At 44.2% G+C, this 15280-nt stretch overlaps 1 pseudogene; it reads left to right on the top strand.

Annotated features, from left to right (window-relative positions):
• Window positions 1-1224: 1224 nt before the first annotated feature.
• On the top strand, window positions 1225-15221 carry LOC120046976 (annotated as a pseudogene).
• The last annotated feature ends 59 nt before the right edge of the window (window positions 15222-15280 follow it).

Below are 15280 nucleotides of genomic sequence, written 5' to 3'. Positions count from 1 at the left end.
AGGGAGAGCTTTGTACGCGTCTCTGTGTGTGGAGTACAGGTGATCTAGAATTTTTTTCCCTCTGGTTGCACATTTAACATGTTGATAGAGATTTGGTAGAACTTATTTAAGTTTCCCTGCATTAAAGTCTCCGGCCACTAGGAGTGCCGCCTCTGGGTGAGCGGTTTCCTGTTTGCTTATTTCCTTATACAGCTGACTGAGTGCGATCTTAGTGCCCGTATCTGTTTGTGGTGGTAAATAAACAGCCACGAAAAGTAGAGCTGAGAACTTTCTAGGCAAGTAGTGTGGCCTGCAATTTATCACAATATACTCTACTTCAGGCGAGCAAAATCTAGAGACTTCCTTAGATTTCATGCACCAGCTGTTGTTTACAAATATGCACAGACAGCCCCCCCCCCCTCGTGTGTTGTTCTATCCTGCCGGTGCAGCGTATATCCCGCTAGCTGAACATCCATGTCGTCATTCAGCCACGATTCCGTGAAACATAGGATATTACAGTTTTGATGTCCTGTTGGTAGGATATTTGTGATTGTACCTCGTCTAGTTTATTATCCAATGATTGCACGTTGGCGAGTAATATTGACGGTAACAGCAGCTTTCCTACTCGCTTTCTGCGGGTCCGGACGAGGCATCCGGCTCTTCGTCCTCTGCGTCGCTTCCTTTTGCGAATAATTGGTATGCCTGCCCTGTGGGGTGTTTGGAGAATATTGTGTGAGTCCTGCTTGTTGTTCAAAAAATCTTTGTCTAATCCGAGGTGAGTGATCGCTGTCCTGATATCCAGAAGCTCTTTTCTGCCGTACGATACGGTTGCAGAAACATTATGTACAAAATAATTTACAAATAGCACAGCCATCTCCTCCTGTGCCATTATTATAGAGACCCCAACTGATGTACAGAACAATCATAAAAGTATCAACTTTGGTTTAGATACAAGCATCATGAAGCCTATAACACAATACATTTATTTGACTTGGAAAAAGTGGTAAGCAAGTTTCACCATGTGGTTTCTTCCTTCCCAGACTCCAAGAAATGATGAACTCTTCCTAAATATTTGGTCAAATTATATGGTTTCCTAGAAACAACACTGGCTCTACTTACCCCACTCTCTCCTACTGTAGGTATTTGAGGGGAACCAGGACACTGAAAATCCAGTGCTGGCCCTATTTAATAAGTTGTCAAGAGTAGCACGCTACACCTGCATCAATCCACAGACCTGGTACTAGAATGGAACTATGTCTTAGAGCTGAGGTTCTGGGCTGTACCCTCCCAGGTATGTCCACCATCATCATCACAACATCCTCACAACACTAGCTTAACACTCAGGAAACATAACCTCAACAACATTCAAATGTTACCATTGAGTTTTTCCATTATGTTGTGTCTTTTCACTCCTGTAGATCCCAACAACATCTACGCTTGGCAGCAGACGGAGCAAGGCACCCAGGACAAACTGGACTTCAGACACCACAACTACAAGGAGATGAGGAAAGTAAGTCCTGAAGTGGAGACCTTCAACACTCACCCATAGGCTACTGGTGTAGTTTGAGGGTTATTTAGTTGGTGGATGGATGACTCTCTATGTAGACAAACACTGAATGAAGACTGGTTAATATTTTGCAAATATAGTGCTGCATTCATAACCAAGTAGGAAGGTGGTATTTGTCTGGGAAAAATCCACTTGAACGCCCATCCAACTGGCAATAACTAGTGGGAAACTTGTCTATCATCCCTGAGCTCCGATTTCTCCCACATGTTGACGTCACCTACTACGGAAATGACCTCGATTAACAGCCTTTTTGACAGTACATTTTTTTTAACAACATAACATTATTTATAAAAAGCAATCTATTCATATTTTTTTTTCACACTGTCATTTGTTTACAAGCATGTTAGCTGTACTTTTAGTTTATGGTTGGCCATTAACCAATTGATGTTTCTCAATGAGGTCAAAGCATTTGAATGCATCCAACTGGTATTTATGACTTCAACTGGTAATTACCACCTTTCCACTTGGTTATGAACTCAGCATAGGTCGCGTTCCCCTGCTTAGAAGTTGCATGCATCAACCAATGGTTGCGTGCCATATCATCGACTGTGTCATCGGGCACCAGATTGCTATAACATATGACGTGGTTAGATTTAAAATACCTTTTGGGGACGAGCCCTCTATACATCTCTATGGAACTGACCATATTCACAGCCATATATCTGTTGCGTTCCACTGCTTAGACTTTGCATGCATCAACCAACGGTTGCATTGTGTGCCACATCATCGACAGTGTCATTGACTGACAGATTGCTATATCATATGATGTGGTTAGCTGATAAGTAAAATACATTTCCAGGCATTTTAAGATCTGGCAACGTCTAAGCAGTGAAACGTGACCACTAACTCAACTACTTCCTGTTTTCCTCTAACAATTAGCAAACTTCTGACCAATAAGAATAGAGCCAGGCAGTTTCTAGGTAGATAATCAATCATATTACCATTCTCAACAACTGACTCACCATATTGAAGAACTACACAGTGACTTAGAAAATAATAATTTTTCTCAAAAAATAATCATACACTGGCTAAAATGTTGTGATCTTGTGCACTCTAAATAAGTGCAGTAGGGACCTTACAAAGGTGCTATCTAGAACCTAAAAGGGTTCTTCGGCTATCCCCATAGGATAACCCTTTGAAGAACCCTCATTTTGGTTCCAGGTAGAACCCTTTTGGGTCCATCTAGGACCCTTTCCACAATGTGTTCTACATGGAACCAAAAAGTGTTCTCCTATGGGAACAGCTGAAGAACCATTTTGGAAGCCTTTTTTCTAAGAGCGTAGGCATCCATTGCATGCAACAGTTAGCAAGAAACTCCCTCCCTTCCATTCAATCTACTCTGTGTGGCGCTTGACTGAGCTGTCCTGGAAGCAGAGGGTTTGTGGTTGTAGCTACCTCCCTCAGTCTCACCGAAAAACTAATATTATTCACGTTTTTTTCTTCTTTTCCTCTCCTCACTACACTGCCACCACCGCTCAGTAAAGAGCTTGAGGTGAATCTGACCATTATGATATAACACTGGGCTCTTGTGTCCACACACACACCACACTCTCCCCATGTGCTCTGCAAACTATTCCAAGACTTGGATCTATTTGTAAAGTAGTAAAACTCTACTGTACATACTGAAGCTTTCTTCTCACACTTAACCACAGGAGGTTGGTGGCACCTTAATTGGGGAGGACGGGCTCGTGGTAATGGCTGGAGCGGAATTAGTAGAATGGTTTCCATGTGTTTGATGACATTGCATTTGCTCCGTTCCAGCCATTATTATGAGCCATCCTCCCCTAACCAGCCCCCGCTGCACTTAACCATCATAAGGCAGTGTTACCCAATCCATTCCTGATGGACCCTGTGGGTGCAACAACAACAAATACATCTGTCTGTCCCCCAAAAATGTGCACACCCTGGAGGTTCCACAGGAATGGAAGACTTCTGCACACCAGACAACACCATAATGCTCAGTACCATTTAACTCTGTACCATCCTCAGCTCATGAAGTCAGTGACCGACTCCTGTCCTGACATCACCTGTTTCTACAGCATCGGGAAGAGCCACATGGGCCTCAAGATGTACATCATGGAGATCTTTGACAACCCTGGAAAGCATGAGCTGGGTAAGTAGATATAGACCCACTCCAGTTTATGAAGTTTTATCTTAAGGCAATACTACATAACGTATCTACAGTACCACTGCTATAGTACTTTGTACAGTATGCTCTCAGACTGGAGTCAACCCTTGTCTACACTGACAGGTCTAGTGTTTGCTTTGCGGTCATTGAATCGGTCTGCCGATTCCGCTAATACCCCGATTCCGCTAATAACCGCTAATACCCCTTACTGACAGCACTTATAATGGAAGAGAGAGAGCCAGGAATGCCGCAGCATAGACGGGGAACTGGTTAGCCTGCACACTGGAATGGAGAGGAAAACCCTATTATATAGAGGGTGACTAGTCTTAATATGTCAACACTGGAAATTCTTGGCCTGTTTTGTACGGAGTAAAAAGCTTTCAATGGTTTTTGACTGTCAACTTGACTGTATATATTTGTTAAACTCCAACTCTCTTGGCAGAGGTTAAGCCAGACTGTAGTTTAATGTTCCACTGGTAAATGATTCTGTCTTTCCATGTCATGTTCCAGTATTTATAATGTGAACTCACAGATAGTGGGTTCATAGTGAGAGAAATGTTCCTTGTTTCTTTTTTGTGGGGTTCCTTCCTATGTGACGTAATCCCTAATGTTTTGCTGTAACACAAGGCTTAAAGGACGACTGTACTTCCTGATTTGGCCTCGTTTTGAGGATAACTCATTAAGAAATGCTAGCAGCCATGACTGAAGCTAAACAATAGTTGTCTTAAGGGTGTGGTTTGATGTGGGTGTGTTATGTTTGCATATCGTACTGTCACGAACCGGCTCAGAGCCCGTAACAAAAGGGAGACCACGTGGAGATAAGGAGTAACAAAATATATTTATTAAATAACGAAACTAGGTATAATATACAATGGTGTGTGTAATCAGTAATCAGTAGTGTAAGTGAATGTTTTGCATGCATGAATGTGATAATGCAGAGTGTTGAAAGATGCTAAAACAAACAACCAAAAAGCACCATGAAACATAACCGAATCTATCAAGGTGTCTGCCTGGAGAGAGTTTCCTCCATGAATGGGGAAGTGGTGTATTTATCCTGGGAGAGTGGGCCCAGGTGTTTCCCATGTAGCTGACGACCCTCCCAACTCCGCCCACCGGCATCCTAATAAGGAAACAAGAGCAAAGAGAGAGAAAACGGTAGACAGAGTGGGAGGGTCGTCACATTCCCCCCCATAAAACCGGGGACCAACAAGGACCCCGGAACAACATACCGGCCTCTGCGTCCCAAACTGACACAGCACTTGCGTCCCAAATTGATGAGGGGTTACGTGTTCCCACTTCCAAATTTGCCCCAGCCAACCTCCTCTCCAGACCTCAGCAACCTTTGTGCACGGGAAGCAACCTTTAAGAGGAAAGAAGACTCCCCAGACCTCAGCAACATTAGTGCATAGGAAGCAACTTTTAAGAGGAAAGAAGACTCCCCAGACCAGGACGGAATAGACAGGAAAGACAGAACCTGACCATACAAACATTCAGGAACAGGGCGCACGAGAGAGCGCATCAGCAATCACGTTATCCGTTCCACGAATGTGCTGCACATCGAGATGGAATGATTGTAAAAATAAACACCATCTCATTATCCTCTGATTAGGACACATCATGGACCTCAAAAAGGTGAGAGGGTTATGGTCAGTGTAGACCGTAATAGGTACTACCCCCGACCCGACATAGACCTCAAAGTGTTGCAGCGCCCAGATGAGTGCTAACGCTTCTTTTTCAATGACCGAGTAGTTTAACTGATAATGGTTAAACTTTTTCGAAAAGAAACTGACAGGTCTCTCAACCCCAGACACATCTGCCTGCAGCAAAACTGCCCCTGCCCCCACATGACTAGCATCCACCTGCAAGGTAAATGACAATTCCACGCGAGGAGCAGCCAGCACCGGAGTTGAGGTAAGCAACCTCTTTGCATCTTCAAAAGCGTGTTGACAACGAGAAGACCAAATGTAAACAGCCTTTGCTTTCAGCATATCTGTCAATGGAGCGACCACAGTAGAGAAGTTATTACAAAAACCACGGTAATAACCAATCATGCCCAAGAAACGCATCAGTTCCTTTTTAGTAGTTGGTGGAGGAAACGCATCAATAGCTACCACTTTAGCTCGAACAGGACGCACTTCCCCCTGCCCAACCACCTTTCCAAGGTATGTAACAGTCGCCTGAGCAAACTCACATTTAGCCAGATTGATCGTGAGGTGACCCTCAGCCAGGCGTCCGAATAAGGCTTGAATACGGAACAGATGTTCCTCCCATGTATCTGCATATATCACTACATCGTCCAGATAAACAGCACACCCTGTCAAACCGGCGATAACCCTGTTCATAAGTCGCTGAAAAGTGGCAGGTGCATTACGCAGTCCGAAACTCATAACCAAATACGAGTACAGACCAGAGGGTGTAATAAAGGCAGAGATTTCACGTGCCCTACTCGTCAGTGGCACCTGCCAATAGCCCTTTAACAGGTCAAATTTACTCACAAATCTAGCTGCCCCGACTTGATCAACGCAGTCCTCCATCCGAGGAAGAGGAAATGAATCTGGCTTAGTGACACTTGACCTTACGGTAGTCTGTACAAAATCTGTTTGTTCCATCTGGTTTTCTGACCAAGATACAGGGAGAAACCCAACTGGAGAAAGAAGGCTCTGCTATCTTACTCTCCAGCATGTATCTGACCTCAGCATCCAGACAATGCAGTTTCTCTAAAGAAACTCTATAGAACCGCTGACGAATGGGGTCAGCATCTCCAACGTCAATATCATGTTCTATCAAGTTTGTACGTGTAGGTGTATCAGAAAACAAACCTGGAAATCTCCGAATCAGACCAACCATCTCTTCCCGCCTATCAACGGGTAGATGAGTGAGAATGCTGCCCAACATATCCAGTGTCTCTGAATTTTTCAATCTACCCTGCAGTATGCAATCGTCGGGACCAGGAACATCTTCCTCCTCATTCGTAGACCTATCCTGAGAAGAATCCAAGGGAATAACGGTTTCAGCCAAAAGAACAGGTTTACCGTCCTCTATAGATTCCCACTGTTCAGTCTCTGAGGAACGTGCATAATAGGGTTTTAACAAATTTACATGGCACAGCTGGTGTGCTTTCCTCCGTTCTGGAGTGGCAACTAGATAATTTTGCTCAGTGTACTTGCGCACCACTGTATATGGACCTTGAAACTTGGCTTCAAAAGGAGAACCAACAATTGGCAGCAGAGCAAGAACCTGGTCACCTGGACTAAAGTGACGTGGCTCAGTTCGGCGATCAAATATGCCTTTCATCCTCTCCTGTGAAGATGATAGCTTCTCTTTAGCCATTTCGCCAGCGGCATACAAGCGGCGCCGGAAATCACACACATACGATAACAAAGACTGAGGAGGCTCGGGAGACTTCCAGTCATCCTGAAGAACAGATAGAAGTCCACGCACCCTATGTCCAAACACAAGGTCATTTGGACTAAAACCGGTGCTCTCCTGTGAAACCTCCCTAGCGGCTAACAATAACCAAGGCAACCCCTCCTCCCAATCCTTATCCATCTCAGTACAATAACTTCTCAACAAAGACTTAAGTGTTTGATGGAAACGTTCTAGTGCTCCTTGACTTTGCGCGTGATAGGCGCTAGCCAGATTGTGCTTAATATGGAGCTGTTGGAGAACCTGACCAAACAGATTAGAGGTGAAATTAGACCCTTGATCACTCTGAATGACCTTAGGTATTCCAAACAGTGACAGAAACTGAGTCAAAGCTTTTAACACAGACTTAGTCGTGATAGACCGGAGAGGATAGGCTGCTGGAAACCTTGTGGTCTGACACATCAGTGAACAGGTAACTACTACCCTTTTTAGAACGAGGCAAAGGACCCACACAGTCAATAATCAGATACTCAAAAGGTTGGCTGAGTACAGGAATAGGAAACAGTGGTACCGGCTTAATAGCTTGATTAGGTTTCCCAGTTAATTGACAGGTGTGGCAAGTTTTGATGAAATCAGAAACATCCCTCTTTAATCTAGGCCAAAAGAAATGTCTTAATATGCGATGGTATGTTTTCCCTACACCCATATGTCCAGCAACATCATTGTGAGAAGTTGTCAACACCAACTCACGAAGTTTTACTGGTACCACAACCTGACTAATCGCCTCCCCTAGAAAACAACTACCATGAGACACCCACTTTCTCATCAGGACATCATCCTGGAGAAAATAACCATGGGCGACATCTCCCAACTGTTCCACAGGCACAATTTGGTCACGCAACTCTTCTAATGTGGAGTCAGTCCGTTGCGCATTGATTAGATCTGAGCGGTTAACAGATAACGGAATAACAGGGAAAGCAGTGGCATACTTCTCATTAGTCGGCACAGTGACCAGTTCGCCACGGCTCATAGAACGCGTCACTGCACACGCACTGAACACCTCTGGGAAGCTCTGTACACTCTCATCAGGAATCTCAACAACTGACGGCTTTGTGGAAACCACTAGAGATGGAAACGCGACAGGCCACACCCGCTCACCTGCCAAGTTATTCCCAAGAATAACGTCGATACCCTCAATAGGCAACGAAGGACGCACCCCCACAACAACCTCACCTTTCACCAGTCCACAATCTAACATCAGTTTATGCAATGGAACTGAAAGAGTGTTCAAACCTATTCCCCTAATTAGAACACTATTCCCCGAATCAGTCTCAGCTGAAAAGGGTAACACAGACTCCAACACAAACGATTCGGAGGCACCTGTGTCTCTCAAGATCTTCACTGGCACTAATTCCTTACTTCCTAACATAGACACAAAACCTTCCGTAATGAAAGGTAAATAGTCTGGATCAATATGTACTTTCACATGCTCCTGGACCTGAGGCAATGAGTCATGAATGAACTGATGTAGAACAGGCGCAGCTAACGCGGTAGGCTTAGGTTTAGCGTAAGCACCCTTTGATCTGAGAAGTGGACATTCGTTTTTCCAATGACCTGAACCTTGACAGTAGTGACACTCTTGCCCAAAGTCAGCTTTACCACGGGAGTCAGGCTCAACCCGAGTTGAATTGAACTCTGCCCGTGAACCAAAATATCTCGGTGAGCGAAGCCCAAATCTATCCGAACGCCCCCACTCATTCCGAATACGGGGCTCTGCAAAGACTCTTTTGTGAGTCAACACATACTCATCCGCCAAAACCGCAGCTTCAGCGACATTCTTTACTTTTCGTTCGTTAATATACGTGGCAATACGATCAGGGATTGTGTCCTTAAATTGCTCTAACATAATCAGATCACACAGCCCTTGGAAAGTCACAACTGCAGAGGCAGAACACCAGCGATTAAACTGTACAGATAATTGTCGCGCAAACTCAACATGAGTCTGTTTATCATCCCTTTTTAAAGTTCTAAATCGTTGGCGGTAAGCCTCAGGGACCAATTCATAAATCTGCAACACAGCCGTTTTAACCTTATCATAACAGGCACTGTCGTGTACAGTAAGAGCTGAATATGCCTCCTGCGCTTTACCAGTCAGCACACACTGCAACATTAAGGTGCGGTCAGAATCAGGCCAACTCCTAGCGTCAGCAACACGCTCAAACAACGAAAAGAATGTCTCAGGGTCCTTTTCATTAAACTGAGGTAATAACCGTAAGTTCCCAACAATATCAAATGTGTCCGGGGCACGACCAAAAGAGGAACGACCCCTGGGTAAATCTGGGTCACCTTCCCAGAACAAACTCTCCCCGGAAATCTTTCCTTCCCTAACCAACTCTATCCGTTCTTGTTGCAACTTGATTTTAGCATACTCAATATCTTGTTTAAATGCTAATTCCTTTTCATACTTTACACGATCATGCTGCTGCTGTAACAGAAGCAGTTCTTTCTGCTGTTCAAAAAGAAGACTACTAGGACTAACCGATGGAATGGCCATTGTAACGTTACGGGGAGATGACTCCTCAGCAGAGGCTGGCCCAGTGGTAACTTCAAGAATACCACTCTCCATCAAATTGGCCTTCAATATCAACCTAATAGAATTCTTTAGACGTTTATCACTAATTTCAACCTTGTAGTATTCGGCGATTTTCAACAGCTGTTCTTTAGTACCTAATTCTAACAATTCCTCTGATGGAAAGCGAATGAACTCATCTACAAAAGACGCCATAGTTAAAAAAAAAAAATCTCACTCTTCCCCTCTGCTGAGCACACCAGACCACAACTCAAGAAATGACAATCACCCTGAGCACCACAGAAGAGAGATGAGATACGAAGCTTCCCCAAACCTACATTAACTCAACCCTAGTCTTCATGCGGATTTGCGGTGGGTATTTACGCACTGTAGCCCGCTGGCAAGGAAATAAACCCCCCACTACGCTGGCAGATTCCACCAAGCCACGGATGTGCCCCCGAGACAACTGCTCAGTCCACAGACACCACACAAAAATAACAAACATTAACCATGCCCAACATATTCCAAAAATGAAACACGTCGCTAAACCTATCAGGGGTAAAAGGCTATAGCTCCGGGTAGTAAATAGTACTACCCTATCCAAATCTCCCACTGAGGTACACAGCCGATTACTCACCTCAGACCGATGTCCCAACAGAAAGTAGAACAAGAGTTTCCAGGCTGGGCAGGGCCTGGAAACTAACCAATGTACTCTCTCCAACGCAGCACACCAACCAAACAACTAAGGCAACCAATACTGGGCCTATCAACTCAAACAAAATATTTAAACCAAACACGTACCTCCACGTTCTCCCAAACAAATACGTTCAATTAATCCCGGATGAGCCCCCACTTGTCACGAACCGGCTCAGAGCCCGTAACAAAAGGGAGACCACGTGGAGATAAGGAGTAACAAAATATATTTATTAAATAACGAAACTAGGTATAATATACAATGGTGTGTGTAATCAGTAATCAGTAGTGTAAGTGAATGTTTTGCATGCATGAATGTGATAATGCAGAGTGTTGAAAGATGCTAAAACAAACAACCAAAAAGCACCATGAAACATAACCGAATCTATCAAGGTGTCTGCCTGGAGAGAGTTTCCTCCATGAATGGGGAAGTGGTGTATTTATCCTGGGAGAGTGGGCCCAGGTGTTTCCCATGTAGCTGACGACCCTCCCAACTCCGCCCACCGGCATCCTAATAAGGAAACAAGAGCAAAGAGAGAGAAAACGGTAGACAGAGTGGGAGGGTCGTCACAGTACCTTGGCTGGTTTTGTTATTTGTCCCTCCTGAGTCACTGTAGCAACAACATAGCCACTAGTCTGAATTAATCTAAGATAAATCAAGAAATCTGTAATTAATTTAGACGTTTTTGCCGAGGTCTTAGTCGCGCAATTTGACATCTAGGTAAGATGTTTGGTCTGGCTGCATGCTCAGAACTGATTTCTGAGAACAATAACATGTCTACAACGTCATCATCTGTAAGCTGTCAAACTATCGTAAATAAAGCACGAGCTACACACTGTTTGTCAGTGCCCAAAATCACTTATTAACTAGATAAATTCCAACTCTGTGTTTGTTAATGAAGCTAGCAAGTAGTAGCTAGCAGGCACATTGAGCAGCCAGGCCACAATCAGCTGATCAAGTCACTGGCGAGTGGAGACGTGTGTGCTTCGTTGCTGTTTAGTTTTTTACAACTTTCTCATTATCTATTACCAGAGTGTGAGTCTGTCTGCCAGTGTTTCACAGAGAAAAAAACTGTCACGGGAGACACAAGATGCTCACGAATGGGTTTTGGAATATTGACAAGATGCAGTTGGGATACAAGTTCAAATCAAATGTATTTGTCACACATACACATGGTTAGCAGATGTTAATGCGAGTGTAGCGAAATGCTTGTGCTTCTAGTTCCGACGATGCAGTAATAACCAACGAGTAATCTAACCTAACAATTCCACAACTACTACCTTATCCACACAAGTGTAAAGGGATAAAGAATATGTACATAAAGATATATGAATGAGTGATGGTACAGAACGGCATAGGCAAGATGCAGTAGATGGTATCGGGTACAGTATATACATATGAGATGAGTAATGTAGGGTATGTAAACATAAAAGTGCATAGTTAAAAGTGGCTAGTGATACATGTATTACATAAAGATGGCAAGATGCAGTAGAGGATATAGAGTACAGTATATACATATACATTATATTAAGTGGCATTGTTTAAAGTGGCTAGTGATACATTTTTGATAAATTTCCATCAATTTCCATTATTAGAGTGAACTGGAGTTGAGTCAGTATGTTGGCAGCAGCCACTTGATGTTAGTGGTGGCAGTTTAACAGTCTGATGGCCTTGAGATAGAAGCTGTTTTTCAGTCTCTCGGTCCCTGCTTTGATGTACCTGTACTGACCTCGCCTTCTGGATGATAGCGGGGTGAACAGGCAGTGGCTCGGGTGGTTGTTGTCCTTGATGATCTTTATGGCCTTCCTGTGACATCGGGTGGTGTAGGTGTCCTGGAGGGCAGGTAGTTTGCCCCCAGTGATGCGTTGTGCAGACCTCACTACCCTCTGGAGAGCCTTACGGTTGTGGGCGGAGCAGTTGCCGTACCAGGCGGTGATACAGCCCGACAGGATGCTCTCGATTGTGCATCTGTAGAAATTTGTGAGTGCTTTTGGTGACAAGCCGAATTTCTTCAGCCTCCTGAGGTTGAAGAGGCACTGCTGCGCCTTCTTCACAACGCTGTCTGTGTGGGTGGACCAATTCAGTTTGTCCGTGATGTGTACGCCGAGGAACTTAAAACCTACTACCCTCTCCACTACTGTCCCGTCAATGTGGATAGGGGGGTGCTCCCTCTGCTGTTTCCTGAAGTCCACAATCATCTCCTTTGTTCACTCTGATCGTTTCAATTCTAATCTTGCCAAAAAAAGTGGCAGACTCGAGTGATTGACACTTTAAAAAACATCAGCAAGTGGCCACTCCATAAAGGGCTTAGGGCCAAGGGTTATTCCAACATAACATTGGGGACGTGTTGTTTTATGTAAACAAGTCGGAGGCGCTGCGTAAAGGGCAGATCTGCTGTCTGGAGATGCTGGCTGCTATCTAGAACCTAAAAGGGTTATTTGGCTGTCCCCATGGGAGAACCATTTGGAGAACCCTGTCATAACTCTCCTGTGACGATCTGAAGGATCAGGTTACAGTGGATCCACGCTACAGCGTGCTCTCTCTCGTAAAGGGGGACAGTCATGTCGAGTGTGTTTCATTTGGTGATCTCATGAAGGACAGGAAACGCACATAACTGTATCTCTAAAAGTGTACATTTCCCAGCTGTCAGGTTTACATATAAATATTGTGAAACGTATGTGATTAAACATGACACTCTTTGTGAAAAGATGTAATGTGATGTTAACCTTCTAAATGAGAGTATGGATTTTCATATAAAGTTTAACTAGTCAGTGGCCACACCCCCGTGAGCCCAAACATCACATTAGGCATCATCGAACCGCCCCTTCTTCCACAGAGTATAAAACCACTTCCTACAAAATGTACATTAAGTCAGAGAACGCCAGGACGGAGTCCCCACGTTGGAATGGCTACAATTCTATAGGCCATCAGACCAGAAAATATGGAGATGACACTACCTGTTGAAATGGTTAGGCACTACAACTCTACCAAAGGATAAGACCATACAGTGTGGAGCATTGACTACACAGCTGGAAATGGTTAAATTCTGAGACTATCAATTCACTATAGAAGTAAGAAATCCTAGGCCGTCGAACTACCAGTCTGCAGCTGGAAATGTACGAAGCCTAGGACAAGAATACCGACACCACCGAAACATCTATTCTATGCGACAACCATGGGTACGCCTGACGTATCCATTATGAACACAACCAGAGACTTTCTGTCGATTGACTCTCCAGCAGGCGGACCGGCGACCACAGAGAGAGACAGCAAGACATACACCAGTAAATATGTCAATTGCAATTAATTTTCGAATGAGCAGTCGTTCATGTAAGGTAGTAGCAATATCTATGAGTGTAGTTAACAGTTATGAGTTTCCCGCTCTTGAGCGGTCCACACCCCCTTTCCTTTATCTACCAAGCCATCATATCGGTTTCGTCCGCTGGGGACTTTGTCTTTGTATCATGTAGTAACCCTTGTATAACTAATTGTGTGTGTGATTATGTATTTCTGTGATTATTTAGTTAGTTAGTAAATAAATAATTAAGCCAATTTGTAAATCGCTGATTCATCATTTAGGCTAGGGTTCATGCAGATATCCAAGGGTTTGTGACATTCAGTAATGAGAACTGATGAGGTACAATACATTAATGAGAATTACTTATCAATAAGATATGAAAATATCTGAAGAGTCAATTCGGGAAATAGAGACTCAATAAACATTTTCCAGTGGTGCCCCGACTTCCTAGTTAATTAAAGTTTACATGATTAGTTTAATGACGTAATAATAATTACACATAGAGAATTGATTTGATAAAATAACAGTCTTCACATTTAATGACAGTCACAGACACGACAACCCTTTTTGGTTCTAGGTAGAACCCTTTTGGTTCCAGGTAGAAAGAAGAACCCTTTTCACAAAGTGTTCAACCTGGAACCTAAAAGGGTCCTCCTATAGGGACACCGCAAGAACCCTTTTGGAACCGTTTTCTCTAAGAGTGTATGATTGGATAGAGTGCACGGAGCTGATAAAGCGCAACCACCACAGCTGCTTCTCTCGTGTTAGTGTGTAACTGTGGAGCTGTCCACTGTAACAGTGGAGTTGTCCTGTGATAAGTTCCCTCATGCCAGTGAGCTGCCCATCGAGTGGGAGAACAACAAAGAGTCTTTACAGGTCTACATGGAGCAGGTTCGTCCATCAATAGTGTCTAGTGCAGTTTAAACACAACACGATGGTGTTGTTTATCCTAACTCTATATTTTTGCTTTGTATTGAAGGTCCATAGAGGACGCAAGGGTGTAATCAGAGACAAATACACAGAGGCTGCCATTGAGGATGCTATAATCAACGTGGATGCCATAGACCCCCATATTAGATCAGATGGGCTCCCTCCCTCCTCACATGCAATTTTTTTTATGTCAGTAAATGATACAAGAAAACCTAAAAATGATGCTGTCAAATTGCCCCTAGGTGGCACTACAAGAATATGTTATGAAATTAGTAGGCCAAAGAAGCCAACCACTTACCAGTAGCCATTTTGTGTCCTGCCCTTACTGTAGTACCTGACGGGGACTACTGGCGCCTGCTGAACCCGGGTGAGTACGAGGTCACGGTGAGTGCCGAGGGCTATAACCCTTCCACACATACCTGCCGTGTGATGTACAACCACTACCCCACCATCTGTGACTTCCGCCTCACAAAACCCCCCAAGCAGAGGCTGAAGGAGATCCCGTCCAAGGGAGGCAAGCTCCCCAAAGCCATGCAGCTGAGGCTGCAACAACTGCATCTGTGCAAACTGCATGCCAGCACTAAAGCCATCAACTAGCGGCGGCTAGCAGGAAGGCACAGGGATCGTGATTTTGAACAATCACAGACCACTTTGTCTGGAGGGTTGTTGTATTTCATTGGCTCTTGTTAGGGCACTTTCTGGTTTAAGTCAGTTTGGGTGTTTGGAAGTCTTTACACCATGTGGGCAGG

Source organism: Salvelinus namaycush, chromosome 5 (genome assembly GCF_016432855.1).
Source record: "Salvelinus namaycush isolate Seneca chromosome 5, SaNama_1.0, whole genome shotgun sequence".
Lineage (NCBI taxonomy): Eukaryota > Metazoa > Chordata > Actinopteri > Salmoniformes > Salmonidae > Salvelinus > Salvelinus namaycush.
The sequence above is the reverse complement of the archived record's forward strand: the minus strand, read 5'-3'. Positions and strand labels throughout refer to the sequence as shown.